This window comes from Danio aesculapii, chromosome 7 (genome assembly GCF_903798145.1).
Source record: "Danio aesculapii chromosome 7, fDanAes4.1, whole genome shotgun sequence".
NCBI classification, from domain to species: Eukaryota; Metazoa; Chordata; class Actinopteri; order Cypriniformes; family Danionidae; genus Danio; species Danio aesculapii.
Window position 1 is genome coordinate 36,644,681 of NC_079441.1, and position 23,786 is coordinate 36,668,466.

The 23,786-nt window shown below is 36.0% G+C and overlaps 1 long non-coding RNA gene across 1 annotated transcript; it reads right to left on the minus strand.

The window, feature by feature from the left end:
• Nucleotides 1-572: 572 nt before the first annotated feature.
• LOC130232106 (uncharacterized) lies at nucleotides 573-10,902 on the minus strand. The gene is made up of 3 exons (XR_008838089.1): nucleotides 10,580-10,902; nucleotides 4,998-5,143; nucleotides 573-2,741 (listed from the first exon to the last, which is right to left on the minus strand). It is a non-coding gene; the product is annotated as an uncharacterized LOC130232106 (long non-coding RNA).
• Between the last annotated feature and the right edge of the window lie 12,884 nt (nucleotides 10,903-23,786).

Here is a 23,786-nt window from a genome sequence, read left to right on the forward strand (position 1 = left end):
GAGTCACTGATTCGATCCAAGACCAACGACGAGATGATCGCAAGGTTTCAATATCCTGGACCAGGCCGTATCCTAAGCAGCTACTGTGGTGGTCATGGAGGAGTGGAGAACATGAGACTGATTCCTGTGACGCTCCAGAGACAGATGAGTCTTTGCTGAGGCCAGCTTCCAGCCTCTGCCGCTGAGACTGCAGCTCTGCACAAGACGTTTGGCCAGTGGAGAAATGGTCGTGTCCAACTGAGCCTGGTTTCTCTCAAGGTTTTTTTTCTTCACTTCGCCAATTAGTGAAGTTTTTTTCCCTCTCCGCTGTCGCCACTGACTTGCATGGTTTGGGATCTATAGAGCTGTGCATCGTTGAATTTGCTCTTCAGTGTTTGGACTCTCAGTAGTGATTATTAAACCACACTGAACTGAGCTCAACTGAACTGAACTTAAACACTACAAACTAAACTACACTGTTTCTATTTACCGTGACCTTTTATGTGAAGCTGCTTTGACACAATCTACATTGTATAAGCGCTATACAAATAAAGGTGAATTGAATTGAATTATGGAAAAAATAAAAACAAACAAAAAAAGTACTTACTAAAAAAATCCTGACTTTATTTTATTTTGCCCTCTCTACAGTTCACGCTGGTTAGTTTCTGTCGTCTACTGATATGCTAAAAAGGCAATAATGATCCAAACATTCCTGACGATTATCATCAATAAAGCCTAGAAAAACAGGGCATTAGAATATTGTAAACCGAGAAATTCAAATATTCTTTTCCAGTTATCAAAGAAATAATTTGTTCCTTAATTATAGTTTTGTAACTATTACATTTTAAAACCTATAAATGGTGGAAAAACATTCTGTGATTGTGTACCTGGGTCATTTTTGCCATGATCTCTTTTTGTTTTAACAAACGTATCCCTCAGGTTTTTCCAAACTTTTTAACAAAAACGTTCCTCCTTTCCCACTGCGGTTGCAATCTCTAGCTAAGAATTATTGTTGATCTAGTTTTAGATAAAAGGTGTATGTACAGTCGTACATGTTTCAGACAAAATCTTTTCAAAGTGATTCATAATTATCTTAAATGAAACGTGATGCCGCGTAAATGGTTCGTTCGAGTCTTAAAAATGTTGTGCTCCACTAGCTGAAATCATGACATATTCAAGACCTAGAGCAGCAAAATAAAGACTTTTTAAGCCCTAAAATTTCGATTTTTAAATTTTAGAATTTAGACTTTAAGACCCTGCGGAAACCCTGATGGAGAATGATCTCAAAATGGTGGTCTCAAAAATTAAACAAGAATAGACTTGTGCTGCAAACGATGTGCTGACAGTCTCATTAGGTGAGGTTCATATTAAATGGAATAAATGACTATTAACAATTATATAGTTGTTAGATTACACTTGTTTGTGTTGTGAATATGATCGTTTATAGGCATATAGGTGTGTGTGTGTGTGTGTGTGTGTGTGTGTGTGCATGAGCCCTTGCATTTAACATTTATGTTTTAACCACCTCTGAAAAATAGTAGGGGTCGTGAGTCAGTGGCATTTTAGTGGCCGTGGGCTGAAAAGTTTGGGAACCCCTGAGCTAGTGTTTCAAAGAGTGACAATTTACATTTATAAGATATAGAACTGATAGAAACATTTAACGCTAGCAGTTTGTTACTTCCACCGAAATCGCTTAACGACTTTTCACATTAACTCTCTAGTATTACATGTTCCACTCCCTTTTAAATCAGCTCTCATTTGATGCACTTGAACTCAACCTGTTAAGTAGCAGAAAATCATTCACAATGTGCAAGATAACTACTTGAAATGCTTTTTATGATTACTTATGTGGGACAGTGATACGGTTTTGCCTGATTACCTTCAAACATCTTCAAAAGTCTGTGATGGAAACAGTATAATGTAAATAAAACAGAGAAGATATTATAAATAAGACATTTCTCATTTTTATTTTAATCAATTAAACGCTAAAGTTAAATGTTTCAAACTGTGCGAAAAGGAAGATGCAAAATGCCAGACCCAACAATGCTAAAGGCCACTGTCAGAACAACCTGGGCTCTCGTAACATCTGAGCAGTGCCACAGACATACAAGTCTCACTTCTTGAATGGAATTAGTGAAATAGATCAACTTCATAAAGATATTCTAACTATATGACCAGCACCTTTACACAGTACGCAAGTTTGACACCCAGTGGTTTAACTAGGTATAGGTTGCAAGATTGACGACATCCCCACATTAACAGGCGTGAGTTTTTGTCCTGACCAACCTGAAATTTCTATTTTAGAAGCCGCTTCTAGTTCTTACAGCTGAAAAACAGGGTAAACTATGTAAATGATCACCTCAGGCACAGCTCATGTGCTTTAATCACTGTTAACTACTAATAATGTGAGCTTGGATGTCATTTTACTTGACAGCACATATAGAGGCATGATAACGCATGAGCTCTACAGATTGGAAAGATATATCTGAGGAGCTTGACGGCCTCTCCAGCTCTGCGTTGAGAAAATTTCCATCCACTGCCCGGTAGTGGAGAGTGACATCTCCATCGGACTCATCGGAGTCTGGTCCTGCTGCTCTAGAATTGACCCTTCAGAGTCCTGATCTTGAACTCTGAACCTCCATCTCTACAGACTGACGGCTCCAGCTGAACCCATTGATCTGAATCAGCAATGTCAACCCAAGACTGACACACAGTGAGCGGATGAAGGTTTCGTCCAGATGGTTTAGAAACTGATGTTCCGCCTAAAAAAAAAAGGAAGTGATAACCGTGAGAGTAATTGGATGAAAAAAAAAAAGTTTTAAAAAAGATGACCTCAATCTTTCAACTTTTCTAAAGCTTTTAATTTGAAGTGATTACCAGAAAAAATGTTTAGAAAAAAAAAAAAAAATACCATAAAAGGAAACACCTTTCTTGTGTAAGGCTATGGGCTCTACTTTAAAAGGTGCAGTACGCAAGTTTGACATCCAGTGGTAGAACTAGGTATTGCGCTCTTGGATCAAAACACATTTTCACTCAGCTCCTCCTCTGACGACTCCACACAAGTGCAGGTTGCCAAAATGATAACACCAAAAAGAGCATGCCTGATTATAGAGCTCATAGGCCGATTTAAACAGTGTTCTAACTAAAAGCAATGGCACGCAATAGAAGGAACCTTTTCCATATTAAAAGGAGTTTGTCCTAGCCAAAACTTAAAAATTCTATTTTAGAAATGGCTTCTATTTCTTGTCCCTGAACAACAGAAAACTGTGACAATGACCACTTCAGGTACACTTTAGTTGCTTTATTAAGTGATAAATGCTAATAGTGTGAGTTTCAATGGCAATTTACATGACACTTATTAGGGGTGTCAAAATTAATTGTTTCTTCAGTGCACGGTGATGCAGACGTGGACAATTCGGTATTGGTTCAGTAATAATCATAACCGGTTATTATGTACTGACGTCATTTATCACATTTGTGCTATGTCGCCGTAGCTTACTATGGCGAGGGAGGTGAGCGCGAATATTTACAACGCTCCAACTGCTTGACGCAGAAATTGTGCACAATTCACTGTTTGCGTGTTTGCTGGACAGTCTTTCACTGACACTTACAGCAGAAGCCCCTATTTCCCTGCAATTGAGAGAATAAAGTACCATAAGTTACCACAAGTAACTCCATTTCTCTCTCTCATTGTGGCCCATTTGACCTGCTGGGTGTGACTTTTCCTCTCCTCTCTGCTGTTACAGTGATACTTCTGGATACAGACACGAGCGTGTGCCTGCAGAGTTTTCTCCACCATGTCTATCATTTATCAGCTGTGATCGCCGCTGCTGTTTATCAGTGTCACTCATCTGAGAAGAGCGCAGCGCAGAGCCAATCGAAGCCCTTTCTTTTGAGCATGTGTTCAATCAAAGGGGTGTAAGAGAACTTGGTAGACAAGGATCAGAAAAAAGCGGGATATTTATATTTGTTTTTATTATTTACTATAAATGCTTGTGTTGTTTAAAGGTATTTAAAGGTTAAGTTTATTTACCTGACTGTTTGTATTAAAGGACAAAATTGTATTACAAATTGTATACAAATAGAAATGTACATATATATTGTAATATAAGAATTGCTGCTGTGAAGAAAATATAAAACTGTGTATGAAAAGCATCATGAACCGTGATATTGAATTGAACTGAATTGATGGCATGATAATCATAACCGAAACGTGAGACCAGTGTAGGTTCACAGCTCGAACATTTATTGCCATACTACTGAAAGCAGTGTCGGATAATTTACCTCAGATCTTCAAAATAAATTAACTAGCAAACAGTTTGAATATTGAAGTCTGAACTGTGACTCAGTGCAAACCAACAACAGTAGTCACTGAAAAGCCCAATAAGGTTAACGAGCTTTAATAGGTATTCTTATTATTTGGTTAAAAAAAGGAGTTACAAGGAGTTTTTGCACTAACCATCGCGATGACGTGACATTTCGAGTTTAGACACCGTTTCTATTTCTGCGACACATGATTAAGTTGCGTCGCATGTTTTGTGAGGGCACGGTGTGAGGCACTTGACCAACCAGTGCACACAGCTGCCTCCTGACCAATCAGAGCACCCTGGGCCACCCGGCCAATCAAGAGAGCACATCAGCTTTCAAAAAATAAGCGCGCGTACGGCCACCTGACCAACCAGAAAACCCAGGGTCCAACTGACAAGTCAGAGCACACAAGGCAACCTGACGAATCAGAGCACCCTGGCACTGTGTCCTAACTTTGCACGATACGGTGCCGCGACACGTAATAAGAGCTATCTTCGGAGTTAAAAGGAGTTTTTGTGCTAACCATCGTGATGACGCGTTGTGTGACTTCACTTCATTGTGTTGTGTGAGAATTTTGATTTTAGACACCGTTTCTATTTCTGCGACACATGATTAGGTTGCGTTGCATGTTTTGTGAGGGCACGGTATGAGGCACTTGACCAACCAGTGCACACAGCTGCCTCCCAACCAATCAAGTGCACGTCAGCTACCTGATAAATGAGCGCAATCTGGTTCATAAACTCCAGGTGCTTCTCCTCCTCCAGCTGCGTGATGCTGTTTGCTCTTCTACAATTTGTGTTGGGTGTTGTCCAACTTTTACCGCAGCAACTGGTTCTCCCAACACGCCTATGATCACCTGACAACACACAGACATTCACATTATATATAGATAATAACTGGATTTCCAGTATAATGGATCCTTTTATAAATAATGTTATGATACGGTCACCAGCATCTTAAATTCTTTAGAGTTTCTAATATTTAGATTGTTTTACATTATGTATTTACGTATTCATTATATCATCTTTGCATGAAATTACAAAAAACAAATTACTGATTGTGTAAGGCGTTTGTATTGCAGTGTCCATGGGAAGGCCAGCATATTTGATGTTAATCTCTCTTCTCACACAATATTTACACTTTGTCTGAAAATCTTGATAACACCATTGTGGAGATTTTCTTTTATTATTACAGTAATTAGGATTGTAAAAAAAATTATTATTTCTATTCCGTGCACTCTATGTTTACTTATCAATGGCGACTTCCGCTACTGAGAAACCTGGAAATGTGAAAAGGACTATTAGTATAATAGATCAACAAATTAATAAAGAAACATACATATAAATATAGATTTACAATTGAGGGCAAAATTAATTGCCCTCCAGTGGAATATTCTTTTTCAAATATTTCTCAAGTGACATTTAATGGCGCAAGGAAAATTTCACAGTATATTCAATAACATTTTTTCTTCTGGAGAAAGTCTAATTTGTTTTATTTCGGCTAGAATCAAAGCGTTTTTGAATTTTTTGAAAACCATTTAAAAGGTCAACATTATTAGCCCCCTTGAGCAATATTTTTTCGATCGTCTACAGAACAAATCACTATTATACAATGACTTGCCAAATTACCCCAACTAGCCTAATTAACTTAGTTAAGCCTTTAAATGTCACTTTAAGCTGAATACTAGAACCTTGAAAAAGAACTAGTAAAATATGCACTTTCATCATGACTAATATAAAACAAACGAATTACTAGAAATGAGTTATTAAAACTATGTTAAGAAATGTGTTGAAAATAAAAATTATTTCCTTTAAATGAAAACTGGGGTAAAAATATAAAGGGGGCTAATAATTGAGCAGGGTTAAACATTCTGACCTCAAATGTACATACATACAAACATACATACATATACAGTTAGGGCCATAAATATTTGAACATCGACACAATTCTAACAGTTTTGGCTCTAAACACCAACACAATCAAATCAAAATAAAACTAACAAAATGTGCTTTAACTGCAGACTGTCAGCTTTAGTTTGAGGGTATTTACATCCAACTTGTACTGCCTCCCACTTGTTAAGGCAGCGGTTCCCAACAGGGGAGTCCCGGCCCACAAGGGGCTCTGTGGGGGGGTTGCGCCATATTTATAAAATTTCTTAGCAGTGGACAATTAGGAGACTTATGTTGCCTTGGTTCATTTTATTCCCTAGCTCAGTGGTCCTCAACAATCAATATTGGAACAATTGGTGCCAAGCTGCACAAGAAATCATTAATTATTTCCATTTTATTTATTATCTGAGTGTGAACGATCTTTTATTTTGAAAAATGACCATATTCTCTTGCTTGCATCTTGGTCACTTGAGCGGCCAAATGTAACCCACTAGCAGCAAAATGAGTAAGAAACAGACGTCTTTGGAAAGTTTCTTTGCTAAGGGGGCCCAGTGAACGACCCACGAACTGCCAAGGAATGGATTCGCAACCCATTTGTCAAAAAAATAAATAAAAATAAAATGGTGAAAGCACCAAGTCTTTGCAAGAAGATCATCTGATGGAGATTACAAATGAATGACAGCTGCCTTTTAGGGGTTGTTTGCATATTGCACATTTCTAGAGTTTGCACAAGTTTGTTGTTTCCAATGGAGGTGCACATCTTGCGCGCACAAGGCTTACATTTTTCAGTCACAAATGGCCTACTGATGGTTTGCTTTTATATTTTACATTAGGCTCCTATTTGTCCATAAACATATCTAGATATAGTAATAAACATACCGTTTGTTTGAAAACAATTTTTTTGTCATAATTACTGTAAACTTATTCATTCATTTTCTTTTTCGGCTTAGTCCCTTTATTAATCAGGGATCCCAACTGCGGAATAAACCGCCAACTTATCCAGCATATGTTCCAGCCGCAACCCAATTTAGTCAAACTTATATGAGCGATAATATCATTAAATGTGAAGGGGGGCCTTACAATATTTTCCTAAGGAAAAGCGGGTCTCAGGCAAAAAAACGATTGGCAACTACTGTGTTAAGGAACCAAAAGTAATTGGACAATTGGCTCCTAAGCTGTTTGGTGGCCAGGTGTGTGTTATTCCCTCATTATTCTCTTTACAATGAGCAGACAACAGGTCCAGAGTTAATTTCAAGTGTGTTATTTGCATTTGGAATCTGTTACTGTCAACTCTCAAGATTAGATCCAAAGAGCGGTCACTTTCAGTCAAGCATGCATCATTAGGCTGAAAAAACAAAAACGCATCAGAGAGATAGCAAAAACATTAGGCATGGCCAGAACAACTGTTTGGAACATTCTTAAAAAGAAACCAGTGAGCTTCGCAACACCGAAAGACTACGGAAACAACTGTGGTGCAGAACCAAAGAGTTCTTTCCTTGGTAAAGAAAACACACTTCACAATAGTTGGCCAGATCAATAACACTCTCCAGGAAGTAGGTGTATGTGTCAACTATTAAAAGAAGACTTCACTAAAGCGAATACAGAGGGTTCAACACAAGATATAAACCATTGGTGAGCCTCAAAAACAGAAAGGCCAGATTAGAGTTCTTAAAGTCTTCACAGTGCTGGAACAACATCTTATGGACAGATGAGACCAAGATGAACGTGTACCAAAGTGATGGGAAGAGATGAGTATGGAGAAGGAAAGGAACTGCTCATGATCTTAAGCAGTAGTGACATGCCGTGGGCATGTATGGCTGTCAATGGAACTGGTTCTCTTGTATTTTTGATGAAGTGACTGCTGACAAAAGCAGCAGGATGAATTCTGAAGTGTTTCAGGAAATATATTTTGCTTATATTAAGCCAAATGCTTCAGAACTCATTGGACAGCGCTTCACAGTGCAGATGGAGAATGACCCGAAGCATACCGCAAAAGCAATCAAAGAGTTTTTGAAGGGAAAGAAGTGGAATGTTTTTCAGTGGCCAATCACTTGACCTAAATCCATTTGAGCTTGCATTTTACTTGCTGAAGAAAAAAACTGAAGGGAAAATGCCCCAAGAAAAAGCAGGAACTGAAGACAGTTGTAGTGATCAGCGGTAAAGTCAGGAACTTATGGAAATTAACTTGTGGAAATTAATTTCCAATATAAACAAATGCTGCAGAGTTAACACTAAACTCTGGTCCTTAAGCTTATCAGAAAGTGGCAATTGAGACAGTGATCATCTGTCTTTTGTTTATCTGAAAGACAAAGATGTTAAGAGCCCAGAACTTGCAAAACAGCCTCTTGATCCAATGAACATTGTCTCAGACACAGAGACACATAGATCACAATACCTCCATCACACACAAGACACAAATGGAATATTTCACTTTATATACCTGTAGATTCAAATGATCATGTATATATTAAATATGCACTGCTTGAAAAACTCCACTGTATAAAACTTTGCTTATTAATGTTTATAAATGAATGCTTGGGTAAAGATCAACATTACATAGTGATGTTTAGACTCTATATATTGCAAATAATGCCTTGGGTAAATTATATGTGGTTGGGAAAGTGAATTACGCATAGGAAAACATTTAAGACTCTTAAATATTATAATAGTTAACTGATGGACTATGACTACGCATATGCTGGTCACACTATGGATGACACCCTCCAGTGACCAACTCACAGGATTTAGTATTAAAAAACATTCTCTTAAAGCAAGACTGGTGGTATGTGGTTGTAACAATGTGTGGTGCTAGAGTGATGTCAAGAGTGGTGTTGTATCGAGAATGGTGTTGTAACTAAGTAACTTGGAGGAAACAGGAAGAGAAGGAAGCCCTGACACACAAGGCTATCTGAATTGCTCAAAGACATCAGAACTTTTGCTGCATGTTCCAGCAAGGATTTGGTAATTGGATTCACAGTGCTTTTTCCAAGGCGTCTGAAACCATAGCTTCAAGACTACCACCTCCAGAAATGTGCGTGTCCCAGATATCCAGAAACTCTATGTTCAAGGATATAGACGTCGGCGTGTCCCCGACATCAGAACCACCACCTCCAGAAATCTCCAGTTCTGCGTGTTCCAGAATCTACAGATTATTTCTTCTCAAAGCTCAAGAGAGCAAAGTCTGCTCATTCCATGCTTCAAGACCTGCAAGAAGATCCAACTTCTTCCAACCACTGCATCAATGGCAGAAACGTAAATACACCACTTTCCAACCCTCTAAGAGGGTGCTTGGCATAGTGGGTGTCAGTATAAAATATTCTAATTAATTAGATGTTTATAACTGATATTCATTAATAACAAAAACTTCCTCAGTTCTTTGTTATTTTAGAGTAAGGTTTACCTTAACTTAAATCACCTTCATGACTCGCCTATGCACTTCATTTATTGTACATTTAGTTATTTTTGTTACCCTTGTTTACCCTTTTGTTAATAAATACACATTTATTACAATTATGTCTTCCTTGTGTTGACAATGCAGTAAAAGGCTCTACAAGCCAGACGATCTTATTATCCTTCAGATTTGGCCAGATAATAAACTCCTAATTTAATTAACAACATTTTATTGTTAATTATTTTGACAGTGGAAAACTGTCTGGTGCCCCATTTAAAAGGAGTATTTTATCTGTTATTTCTACATTAATTGTACCCTTGTGCAAAGCTAAAATATCAATATTAATCTTAATACAAAAATATTGATGTCAATATTTGATTAATCCAATTATCACTACATTAAATGGTGCTCCGTGTGAGGCTAAAATAGCAATATTAATACCAAAATATTGATGTTAATATTTGTTATAAATCCAATTATCACTACACAGTTGCAGTACAGGCCTGGAGGAACACCACCAGGAATGAAACCCAGCGTCTGGTGATGTCTATGCATTACAGACTTCAAGCTGTAATTGACTGCAAACAATTTGCAACCAAGTATTAAAAAGTGAAAGTTTGGTTTATGATTATTATTCTGTCCAATTACTTTTGGTCCCTTAAACAGTGGGAGGCACATGCAAACTGATGTAACTCCTACTCTGTTCACCTGATTTGGATGTGTATACCCTCCTATTAAAGCTGACAGTCTGCAGTTAAAGCACATCTTGTTCGTTTAATTTTAAATCCATGTGTTGGTGTATAGAGCCAAAAATGTTAGAATTGTGTCAATGTTCAAATATTTATGGATTTATGAACTGCATATGGGTTTTATGGATGGGCCCCAAAATAGAAAATTAATTGCCAATGCAAAATTTTATGATAAATTGCATAGTCACACTTATTTCTTACTGAATTAATCATCAGCCAAATTTCATAATCGTGAGAGCTCTGTGTGTGTGTGTGTGTTTCACCTGTGCTTCCCCCAGGCCCAGCTCAATGTCCTCCAGGTTCTCCAGCAGCAGTCTGAATTTCTCCTACCTTCCTGTTTCACCTGTGCTTCTTCCAGGTCCAGCTCAATGTCCTCCAGGTCCTCCAACAGCAGTCTGGACTTCTCCTGCACTCCGGCTGGTTGACTGCAGTCCAGAATGGTGTTAAAGGAGTTGAGCATGTTCCCCTCGCAGTGTCTCCAAACACTGTATCACCGCTTTAGTGTTTTATTCAGCACAATATCATCCTGCATCATCCACTCTAGAGCCTCGCCACGAGGGTAAACCATGGTGGACATCACCCAATGAAACCTGCTAAAAAAAACACACACACACAAACCCATCAACATCATGCCATCTTACAGAGCTCACCATAAATGACTGAATTACTTTGAGCTCAACATAATAATAAAACTTTAACAAGCTTGAAAAAACAGAGGAGGAATAAATGATGACTATTTCATTTGACTTTAACCCTTGTGTACTGTTCAAATTTGGTTTTCATTAGGTTTTAGCCCCATCAACTTCCACTATAACCACACTTTTTGATTGCAAAGTAGGGTTGCACGATATTGGAAAAATCGGACATTTAGTTTTTCTGCGATAAATATTGCAATATGTTTGCTACAAAACTTGAAAATGACTATTTGGAAAGAATTTATTAAATTAAATTGATTGGGATAATTCTGTAGGGAAGGTAATTATAGTTAAATTTTAATAAACAAATTACAAGCATAGATATAGAAAAGAGCAAAGATAAGTTAAGAAAGTGATGGATAAGTGTAATTTATGGATTTCAGGGCAGTCAAATTCTATTCAGGAATTTTAGGTACAGGGTTTTTAAAACAATCTAATGTAAGTTAACACCACAAGCCTGTACTGTATAAATAATTCAGTAATATACAAGGTTACAAATGGTAAACTTTCTTGTGACTTTCAACTTGAGCAAAACATTGCATGTAAGGTGAAGGTCCAGCAAGTAAACTAGAGTGACATGCTGCTAGGCATTTGGTGTAAATCCAACATTAGACATGTCATCACCATTAATGAGTATTTCAAATTGTTTCAAATTCCAAATGTGCTGAGTAGTAGGGCTGCACAATATACAGTTTCAGCATCGATATCGCAATGTGCACATTTGCAAGTCACAACGCAGGATCTGCAATGTCAAATTGCCTGTGCAGTTATTGCAAAGTTTCAGAATCAGAATCAGTTTTATTGCCAATGTGCTTCACACACTCAAGGAATTTATTTTGGCTACAGAAGCTTCCAGTGTACATAAAGTGACAACACAAAAAAAAAATATATATATATATAAAAAAATAAAAAATAAAAGATAAACATTAAACAGATGCGGTCAGTCAAGAAACCTGGATGTTGAGTTGTATGTACAGATTGTTATAAATATACAGGTCATAAGGTGCTGTGTACACATGCGAATGTAGAAGGTATTGCATTGTATATTGATATAAGGTGCTGTGTACAAGTGCGTATGAGAAAGTATTGCACATATTTATTGTTTAACGAGAAAGTTATGAAAAAAGTATCATTTGTTTTAAGGACTGTTAGGGTGTACCCATTTCAAGACAGTTTAAAGCATTTAGGCACAGAAAATTTACATTTTACTAACTTCAAGAAAGATTAATTGTATTTAGGAACAGTATATATGTAATGAATAATAATCAGTGTTATTATTTTACATTTAATTATTCAATTTGTTTTACCTGAATACTATTAGACTCCCAGAAAACCCAAAGCATTTTTTTTTCATTTGTGACTTTGCTTCAATGCATTTATCATGTGATTTGGTTTATTACATTTTATGCTGATGCGTTCTGCAGATGTGTTCTGATGACATCCTATTGTCATCAGAAATTATCCTAAAACTATGAATTCTTTCAAATAGAGCTTTTCATTTCATCTGTTAAAACTATACTCAATATCGCTATATGTATCGCAGAAAAATAAAATGTTGCAATGTTAGTTTTTTCCAATATTTTGCAGCCCTACACAGCACATTGGAAAAAATGAAATATTCTTTTAGTCTTCAAAGAAAATTCACAAAATATTTCACCAGATGACATGAATATCTCTTCTTTGAAAGAATTGATCATTTTCCACTGATTGGGATGATTCTGTGGAGAAGTGCATCTGCATAAACTATAATAAACTATCTACAAGCACAGATCAATACAATTAAAAAATATACAGTTGAAATAATGGTTGATCTTTTTCCAAGTCTAAGCGTATTCAGGTACAGTAATTCATTCATTTTCCTTCGGCTTAGTCCCTTATTTATCGGGGGTCGCCACAGTGGAATTGTTACAGCCACAACTATAACACAAATGAGAGAAAAAACAAATGGATTGGTCAATAGGGGAATTAAGATATACAAACAAAATAATAAGTATGGAAGGAATCACAACAAAACTAAGGCTGAACACAAAGGGAGCACAACTCCACATCTGGAGGGCCGCTCAAGTCCCCACCTTCAAAAAGCTGCAGCGTCAATGATCTGCAGATGCAAAGAAATCTACTTAATCAAAACAAAATGGGTACAAAACTGTAGAGAGTGACACACTAGCAAAAATAAATAAACAAATACATGGACATGTAACAGAAATGAACAGTCAACTATTCCAGCATTTGTTTTACGCAACGGATGCCCTTCTGGCCTCAACCCACTACTGGGAAACATCCATCCATTCACACACATATACACTATGATCAATTTAGTTTATTCAATTCACCTTATAGCGCATGTGTTTGGACTGTGGGGGAAACCGGAGCACCCTGGAGGAAACCCACACCAACACGGGGAGAACATGTAAACTCCACATAGAAATGCCAACTGACGCAGCAGAGACTCGAACTAGCAACCTTCTTGCTGTAAGGCGACGGAGCTAACCACTGAGCCACCAGGTACAGTAATTCAATAATAAAAATAATTCAATAAAATTTCTTATGCTTAAATCAGTTTAAAATCATTATAGTCACAGGCCTCAAAAACACAAAATGAAAAATGATCACCCAGGCTAAACATTGCATATCCTGCGATGTGACTATTGCACATGATCACATTGCGATATCGATGCTGAAACACTATATTGTGCAGCCATAGTACTGTGCATGCATAAATACCTATTATTTCACCATTTCTAAAGATTCTCGCTTTGGGTGTTTACAGAAAGGATAACCATAATTCTTTGAAACATGCTTTGAAACTCAAGTGTGGAAAATACAAAAATGAAATTAATCCAAAAACTGCAACAGTATTTCAGCAAACAAGTTGAATCTGACGTACAAAAAAAAAACTGAAAAAAATACCTAAATCTAATACAAATGAGAAAAACGCAATATAAAACATACAAAGTTATGAAAGGCACAACTAATATTTAAAAAATATAAAAACTGAATATCAATAAATGAAGACTTAAAAAGTGAGCATTAATAAATATGACAAAACCAATAAGAAAATACTAAAAGATCACCTTAAAAAACCACCACCAATGAAAAATGCACGATTATATCGTGTCATCAAAAAATGCTGTTATATTGGAAGTCAATCTGGCAAAAAAAAAAAACACCAACATAGACACCAACATACTGAAAGGGTAGCCCAGACTATATTGTTGAGTTTCTGAAAAATTCTAAAGCATTCCTCAAATATGTGTCAAAATAAGATTTGTCACTGAAAATCATTGCATTTCCTGAGAAACTGAGAAAAATTGTGGCTAAATAAATCCTAAAAGCCACTCCAGAGTGAAAAAAAACATCCACAACAGCACACAAAGTTAAAGTCTATGTGTATTCTACTACATGCTATGCCTTCAGACCTTAAGCTTTCAGGCTATCAATGCAGACTCCAGTTACTAACAACAGCCTGGAAAAATCAGGTGGAATCTGGAAAAATCCATCAAGGTGACCCGCAACATCACATCATCGATTGGGGAAAAGTTTGTTTTATTTTCGCACATTCAGACTTTCTCCTTAATAATATCATTTTAGAAAAGTATTACTTGCAAAATATAAATAGCACAATAACATGTTTCACAGTCAAATAAATAGTGTTAATGTTGTTTTTAAGTCATACTTCAGTGATTTCAGACCGAATATTTAAAGTGTCGTGGTAAACAATATAGGAAGCATGTCACAAGTTGCCACTGAATGAATGTGTGAATATAAAACCAACTTTACCTCAATATTGAGGCAAGAGTGCAAAGATCTCGCTTACACATACTCTCTCACGTACACTCACAGAAATGAAGGTTTTTTTGCACTGTAACTGATGACAGATTTTAGCTGTTCCCAGCAGGGAAAAGGACCAACAATAAAGAATGCACGATTATATGGTGTCATGGCTTTACAATCAAAAAATATTGTTCTAAAAGAGGTTAATGGGACAAAAAAAGCCACCAACATAACAAAATAGTAGTCAATTTGCCCAGACTATATTGTTGAGTTTGTGAAAAATTCAAGAGCATTTTCCTAAAATATACGTTCAAAATAAGATTTGACACTAAAAATACTTGCATTTGCTGAAACACATAGAAAGTTGTGGCCAAATAAATCCTAAATATTCCCCCAGAGTGGATGAAAACATCCCCAACAGCACACAAAGTTTAAGTCTATGTAAATTCTACTACTTAATAAGCCTTCAGGCCATAAGCCTTTAGGCCATTAAGGCAGACTCCACAGTTAGTAATAACAGCCTGAAAAAATCAGGAGGAATCTGGAAAAATCCATCAATTTGACCCGCGTCATTACATCATCAATAATTTAGGAAAGGTTGGTTTTATTTTCGTGCATTCAGACTCTCAATAATATCATCAGAATCATTGTTTGAAAGCTCTAAATAGGGATAAATTCGCGGCGCTCGCCTGTGACGTCAGCACCACCCTGCTAATGACAACTTTCAAGCTTTTCAATACTATTACAGTTAAACTTGAAGATAATGTTACATTTTTATATATTTTTATGAAAGTTTGTAATGAAAGAACCTTACAATCATTTAAGTTTTAGATTATGCTCATTTTATTACAGCGTAACAATGTAAAATATTAAAACTTTAAATTCATGCAAGTTAACGCCAACCTTTTATGAATATAAACATCATCAATGCACACAGATGACGGTGTCAGGCTCTTTGGTGGAGTGTTATGACGTGGTTGTCACTCACAACTGATGTTTAAATATCACCATTTCAATACCAAACCAACTTTACCTTAATTCAACATCACTCATCCTACACAACAAACTGAGGCCTGCTACCAAATATTAACAAACACACACTGAATCTAGTTTATTCGAAACGGGGCACATCCGCATCTACAAATAAATAAATGTTTAATTCAACAATCACTCCACCATCACTGTCTAGATGACGACTATTAAAACTACTAAGTGCTTCACAAAAACTCTTTAAAACAAAGTATAACATTTTCGAGTTTAGGCTAAACATTAAGCACAGTTCAAATGCAAAGCTATTATTTTTTCACAAACAAAACTTTGCTCAATTCAAACCGGGCTGCAGGTTGGCATCACCGCTACGTTGATCAATAACACAAACAAACATAATATACCTTTTGTAAGCTGCTTTACAGATGGGTTTCAAACTCCTGGTGTGATTTTGAAGATGACGTGTCGAATTCACGCCAAAAAGATTTTTGGCGGAAAATGGCGTGAATCCCATCGTGTGTTTGGGCGCTTGTTTGTTTAACGTTATTAGCAGAGAACTTAGCAAACTGGCAAACTAGGGAGACGGCTGACGTGCGTATTTATATCAGACCCTGCAGCCTGCCCCGCCCCTGCGTGCCGACGTCACTACACCGGACCTCCACATGGAGTGAAGAAGATTTTTTCGAAGATTGCAAATAATAAGCTCTGTGTTCAAACACTGTTCATTACACTTACACGTTTGGTCCAACCGGATAATCCTCACACAAAAATACGACTTTTAGCACTTTTGGATCTTAAATGCAAACGCAAGAACTGAAACGCTAACATTAGGCTATAAACGGACTACAGTGCTTTCGGGGCGCACACCTGTGACGTCAACAACACCCTGATACAGACAACTTCTCAAGCTTATTTTTAGAAATATGGTCCATGACTAACATTTACTCTCTCGGTTAATTATATTATAATACACGCTATATTTCATAAACAAATATATACGCAAAAATACATAGACCTACGTAGGTCTATGCGTACGTGGGTGTCTTTTGGATAGTTTTTACGTGGGAAATCCATTTTGTTTTGCTTTACAGTTGTTTAAAAAAAAAAAAGTTTTAAAACTGTATGCGTAAATGTGTATCGCTCACGTGCATACAGCCCGCTTACGTTAGACGACAGAAAAGTATGGAAGGCCATTGGGGCCAAAACGTCTGCAACAAACGCGTTTACACGTTATTACGCGTTAACACGCAATTACGCGTTAACACGCAATTACGCGTTAACACGTAGGTACGTGTTAACACGTGATTTACGTGTTAACACGCAATTTACGTGTTAACACGTTTTTTTTAAACTAGTGTCATTTTTAAAGCACAATCATTTAATAATTTCTCCAACCTGCTCATTTTAAAATGTATAATGTCATTTCACTTAAATCACAATAAATGATTTGGAGTCAATGAACTTTAGTAGATATTTTGAATTATGAAAGGCTAAACATTTTCTGCAATGTTATGTTTGATGGCCGGGGACATTATAATTCTTGTCATTCAGCTGCTGAGATTTCTTTGAAAATGTGTCCAGAGAAATCAGTATGAGCTTTATTTGACAAGTGTGGGCAATCACACTAGAAATGTTTTGGGTGTTTTTTTTCCAGGAGCACAGGATACATACAAAATCAACACAAGGACACAGAATGACATAAGTGGATATAAAATAAACAATAAAACATTTTGGTTACAAAAATCATAAACAGTAAGGGTTGTGTATATGTATGACCATAAAAAATAAACAGGTAACAACTGATCTAATAATTAAGATCTATAGAGATAAAGATGTGTAGAGATCTGAAGGTTGGGCAGGTGCACAGCAATAATCCTCTCCGCTGTCCTGACAGTCCGCTGCAGTCTTCTTATTTCTGATTTGGTGGCTGATCCGAACCAGACAGTAATTGAAGTTTTGTCAGATGAAGTGGTGGCAGATTGTGCATTCTCATACTATATGTAACAGGTCATTAATTACTAAACAAATAAATGATTTAATGCAGAGTAGCCTATCTTGGTGAGGTTTATGTCTGCAAATAATGCACATATTGTAGAACAAACATTTTATAAAATTACTGTATTTCTTAATAATTTTGTGTTATACATTCATGCTTGTAATATATATTTATTGTTTGCAGAACTTTGCACTATGTACTTTTTGTTACTCTACTGGAAGCTCCAATCACCAAGACAAAATATTCTTGTGTGTAAACAAATGAGGTAAGAAAAACCCAAATTATGATTAACTGGATCAAAATTACAAGATAAAAAGCAAAAATTATGATTTAATAACTCAAAATTATGACTGAATAAATCTGTAGAAATTACATTACAACAATAGGTGGCCACAAAGCACCATCTAAATGTAGAACTTAATTCTCCAAGGATGATTTTATAAAAAGTTTTTTTTTTTTTAATTATTATAGTTATTGAATCTTTAACTGAGAATTGTGTGAAAATATACATTTATTTTACATCAAATATAATACATTGTTTAATAACATGTACATATTTGTAATAGTTATATAAATAGGCTAAGGGGCAATTTTTTCGATATTCATTTTCTTTTTGTCGTAGTCCCTTTAGTAATTTGGGTTCACCACAGGTGAATGAATCGCCAACTCATTCAGAACGTTTTACACAACGGATGCCCTTTCAGCTGAAGCCCAGCACTTCACACACACTCACTACAGACAATTTAGCTTACCCAATTTACCTATACAGCATGTCTTTGCACCCGGAGGAAACCCACGCAAGCAGGAGGAGCAGGGATGGGAAAAAATACATTGAAATTCATTCATTTTCTTTTCGGCTTAGTCCCTTTATTAACCAGGGGTCACCACAGAAGGATGAACTGCCAACTTATCCAGCATATGTTTTACGCAGCGGATGCCCTTCCAGCTGCAACCCATCACTAGGAAATACCCATACTATGGACAATTTAGCCTACCTAATTCACCTGTTCTGCATGTCTTTGGACTTGTGGGAGAAACCGGAGCAGCCAGAGAAAACCCACACAAATGAGGAGAGAACATGCAAACTCCACACAGAAATACCAACTGACCCAGCCAAGGCTCGAACCAGCAACCTACTTGGTGTGAGGCAACAGTATACTGCGCCACCGCATCACATTGAAATGCATTTTATAATACTAACTACATCCATTTTCCATGTATCGAAATAAACTTCAAAATACAGCAGCCACAAATATATCTAAATAAAACACTTTTACAAGAGAGCATTGTAAAATAGTCGGTCAATCCCTTCATCATTAAACTGACTAAGTTAAGTAAACAATGTTTGACAGCAACAGCGTTTGAGCAAGTTTAATTCAGCTTGTCAACTTATTCACCTCTACATGAGGAGGTATTCATAAACTAGTTTTTCAAGTCTAAATTTCATACAGAAAGTCCGGTCTTGAAGAGGCTCGCTGTAAATCACAAAAAAAAAAAAAAAAAAAAAAAAAAAAAAAAAATAATAGATAGATAAAGAGTTAGACTATATTGCTTCATTGTGTTTTCATCCATCGAGTGGCCAGTAAAATGGACAATCTTTTAACGGTCTTAAATTTTAAAAGTTATATGAAGAGGTTACATGTTTTTATTAATAAATCTTTTCAAATTAAATCTTCTATACTCAAATGTAAAAACATTTTCTGAAAACTACTAAAATATTCATTTTAATAATTTCCATAAATCATGTTTTCAAGTGTACTCTTCAAAGGTTTATATATATTTTTTAAATCAAGGAGCTCGTTTGACAAAAATATGTAACAGACTAAAATTTGGTAGAAATATTGAATTAGAATTAAAGAAATGTGAAGAACACACTTCAATCCTCAGCCCCAGAGTGAAGAGTCAGCACAGGGTTAAGAAGAGAGAAAAATATAAATATTTCAATAAAATAAATTTTATTATTTTTATTTATAAGATCTTTATTAGAAATATAGGAAATTTAATAGAAAGTAGTTGTCAAGCTGAGGGAGTATAGCCTAACCACAAAGAGAAAGCAGCTAAATTTAGAGGACTAGCTTACCTAATGCAAAAAAAAAAACAAAAAAAAAAAACACACAAACTTCCCTGAGCTTCCCCTCTCAAACGAACAGGTGAAAGGATATACAAAATAAAAGGCACTCACCCTTTAGTCACACTTTGAAGTAAATCTCAAATTAAGTACACAAAATAGTAAATAGTAATGGACATGCAGGAACAATAATATTAATTTGGCTTTAAGGCTTAATCCAACTACCACAACCACTAGTGACCACTATCACAAATACCAACTAGGAAGTGTTCCTCAACTCACTATAGCTTCAGAAGGCAGTATTTATAGCCAAACCACTCTGACTCAGGCAGGTTCATAATGATTAGCAGCTGGAAGCTAATTAACCTGAGAGCTGGGGAGAGCACAAGGGTAAAATTTTTGGAAAAGGTCAAAGGTGGAAAATCAGGGTGGAGCACAACACAATATTCAAGGCTTACACATAAAATTATGTTTTGGCTGTAACAAATACAAAACATAAAACATGACAACCATAAAAATGGACTCATCCTGTTGTATAGACTGGAGTAGTATTAAATATTTGTGCATTATATATACTGTTTTATGCCACTTTGACATCTTTAGACAGAATTGTAATATATCTATCTATCTATCTATCTATCTATCTATCTATATATATATATATATATATATGTGTGTGTGTGTGTGTGTGTGTGTGTGTGTGTGTGTGTGTGTGTGCGTGCGTGCGTGCGTGCGTGCGTGCGTGCGTGTGTGTGTGTGTGATTAATTGGTATATTTGTATGTCCTGATATTTATTTGAAAGTATATGTTTTATACTATATAATAGAAATTTTAAACATTTTAAATCTCATTTTCAGTTAAAGATTCAATTTACTATAAAGATTTCATTAGATTAATTATTCACCTCCACCTTGGACCTCCAATTTTGATTTTTATCCAATAATTTAGACTTTTCTAAATCCTAATCTCTATTTCTAAAGCATGATTTTGCCGTATCTGGCAGAAACTAGCTTCGATATATAACTGAACCAGACATTAAACAGCAGCGATACTTGCTGCTTTCGGTTTGTATTTCTTAACGCACTTCCGCGTGCGTTACTCTCCCGTCATGATCTTGGTTGATGAGGTAAGGTCACCGTAAGCGCATCGTAGTGCTTCGGTCACTTCATCATGAATAATTCAAGTAAAACGTAGCTGTGGTGTCCCGATGACTGTGTCTGTCGTAACAGCTCGTAATCCTTCTCGTAAATATTAATGTGGTGATGCGCGCAATCGTTTTGTTACACAATGGCTACGTCGAGCCTACACCATCTGGTCCACTTCCTTTAAAAGGAGCTCAACATATTTGGCAGCGAGGAATAAGGCAGAGATTGCGCTGAGACAGTTTCTTATTTCAATTTCCGATAGCCTGCTTCTTTTCCAGTCATCTAACTGTAAAATAGCGTTGGGCTGTATTCATACGAGGATAAAAAATTACGAGAGAGAGAGAGAGAGAGAGACTAGCGAAAATAATTTAAATGAAATAGTCTACATTAACAAACCGTATGCCTTTTCGGGGGGTTGCTGAATAAACTTGGTGACCGTCCTTTTTAGTACGAGCTCTGTTAAACCGTCATGAAATGCACATACTGTTCTCTCATCATTTCTTTTTAGCTCTGAAAATCGGATTTCTTGTCAAAATAAAAGTCCCCATAAACAACAGAAGTAAAGTGATCCTTAAACACAAAGAAATGTAAGATAACTCTTATTAACGCCTGTTACAGTGTTAATTAACACATTAGTGGTAACAAGAACAAACAATGAGCAAATGTAACATTAGATAATGCTGGAGTGTACACTACAATAAATTACACTCACAAATGCTTTGTTAATGGTAATAGTAAATCATATTAATAAATGGTTAACAAGCATGAAAAACATGCAGGTTGAAGCTGAGAATTCCAATACTCTAAAACCTGAATGTTATTCATGCTTGTTCACTACACAAAGACATTTATTTCAGACAGATTCCTCTGGCATCCAAAGTTCCTCCTGATGGCTGTGGCTCTTCTTCATTTGGTGATTTACCCTGGATATCGTGGCTCTTGATCATCTCAAACAAACACGTTCTGTCTTGATCACAGATACGCCAGCGAGATGCACACCAACAGTTTATCCTCTTTTTAATTCTGATATGTCACTCATTATGTTGTGTGCATTGCGACATTTTAAGAAAAACTCTGTTACTAAACCTTCACAGTCTGCGCTTACTGCTGGAATCCGCAATCAATGAAGATTGGTCACCAAGGAGATATGAGTCCTCTCGCGCGCTCACTCGGTCTCTCTCCTTTCGCTTGAATTACAGTTAGCTTAGTCCATAAACAATCCTTTTATAAAATACATAATTTATCCAGGCCTAAACCGAATATGCAATATTATCCTTGCATAATTATCAAAGCGGAATAAGCTAGGGCTCATTTTATATATAAACTATACCTATACATTTTAACAAAATTTTAAGTAATAGAACATTATACATAAAAAAGAAAATTTTATACAGTAGGGTAGTAGGTAAAAAGCATTTTTTTTTTTCCCCAATCAGCATTTTTCATTCTGCAGGCTGTTCGCTCTGGCAGATGGTCAAATATTTGTAACCTAGCCTATAATAAATAAAAAGCAGAGTTATTCTGCAATTAGGTGCTCTATCAGGCACAATCTTGAGAGTATCTTGTAGTGTGCAGTGCCACAGTTTTCATATCTTCTAGTGTGTGCACATTTAAGTTTTGAGATAATGAAATCGCAGAAGATTCGCCTCATGTGCGCTGCAACCAGATTTTATTATCGGTTAGGATTTTAAAACTCCTGCAGCAAGTGAGGAGAAAATGAAACCACATCAGAATGAGGAAAAATCAGATGTGCATGACATAATCTTTAAAATAATGAGAAATTAAAAATGTAGCAGACATATGACAGGGGTTTGAGACACAACAATTACAGTGGAGCACTAATCAAACCCTTATTTTCCACACAACAAAAGAAATCATCCATTCATAGGCAGGAGCAAAAACATACACTTGTATTTTTCTTGGAAAATTATCTTTTTGAAACATTTGATTTGATATAATTTGTATCTTAATTGTAATGTGTGTTTTTTTCTTTCTCCGTTATCTACACAATAAACAAGAGGGAATACCATCTGAAGTGCACAAGTCCGCTATATGCTTCAGCGCCAAAACACCATTTTTTAAATTTTATGTGCAATATTTACTGTTTTAGAGAAGCCTGATTTATACTGTTTTGATTATTAATGACATTATCATTCATTGCGCAGGTCTCTTTGAATGAGCCAGGCTTTACAATCTATTTGCAGCACTGACCTTGTTCCCAGATTACTTCGGAAGAACGAACTTGGTTGGATGATAAAACTCAGAAACTCATTGTGAGAACGGAGATGCTCTGTGCATGCCTGGCCGCAATGCGTGATTTATTTTTTTAATTTGAGAGTCTACATGCTGAATTGTGCCAGTCTGTCAAGATAAAATTGCTAACAACATCTTAATATTTTAAAAAAAGTATTAAAGTTTGCATAATAATTGATCGACATATATATACACACACACACACACACACACACACACACACACACACACACACATTTTATATATATATATATATATATATATATATATATATATATATATGTGTATATATATATATATATATATATATATATGTGCACAGGGGGGTGGCCCGGTGCCTAGAGCCACTGCCCGTTTGCCTTCATTGGCTGAGGTGCCCCTCTTGCTCAATCGAGAATATATATATATATATATATATATATATATATATATATATATATATATATATATATATATATATATATATATATATATACTATAAGACTTACTATGACTATATATATATAAGATAATGTGGGATATATTATTTTAAATTAACATTTTGCATTGACT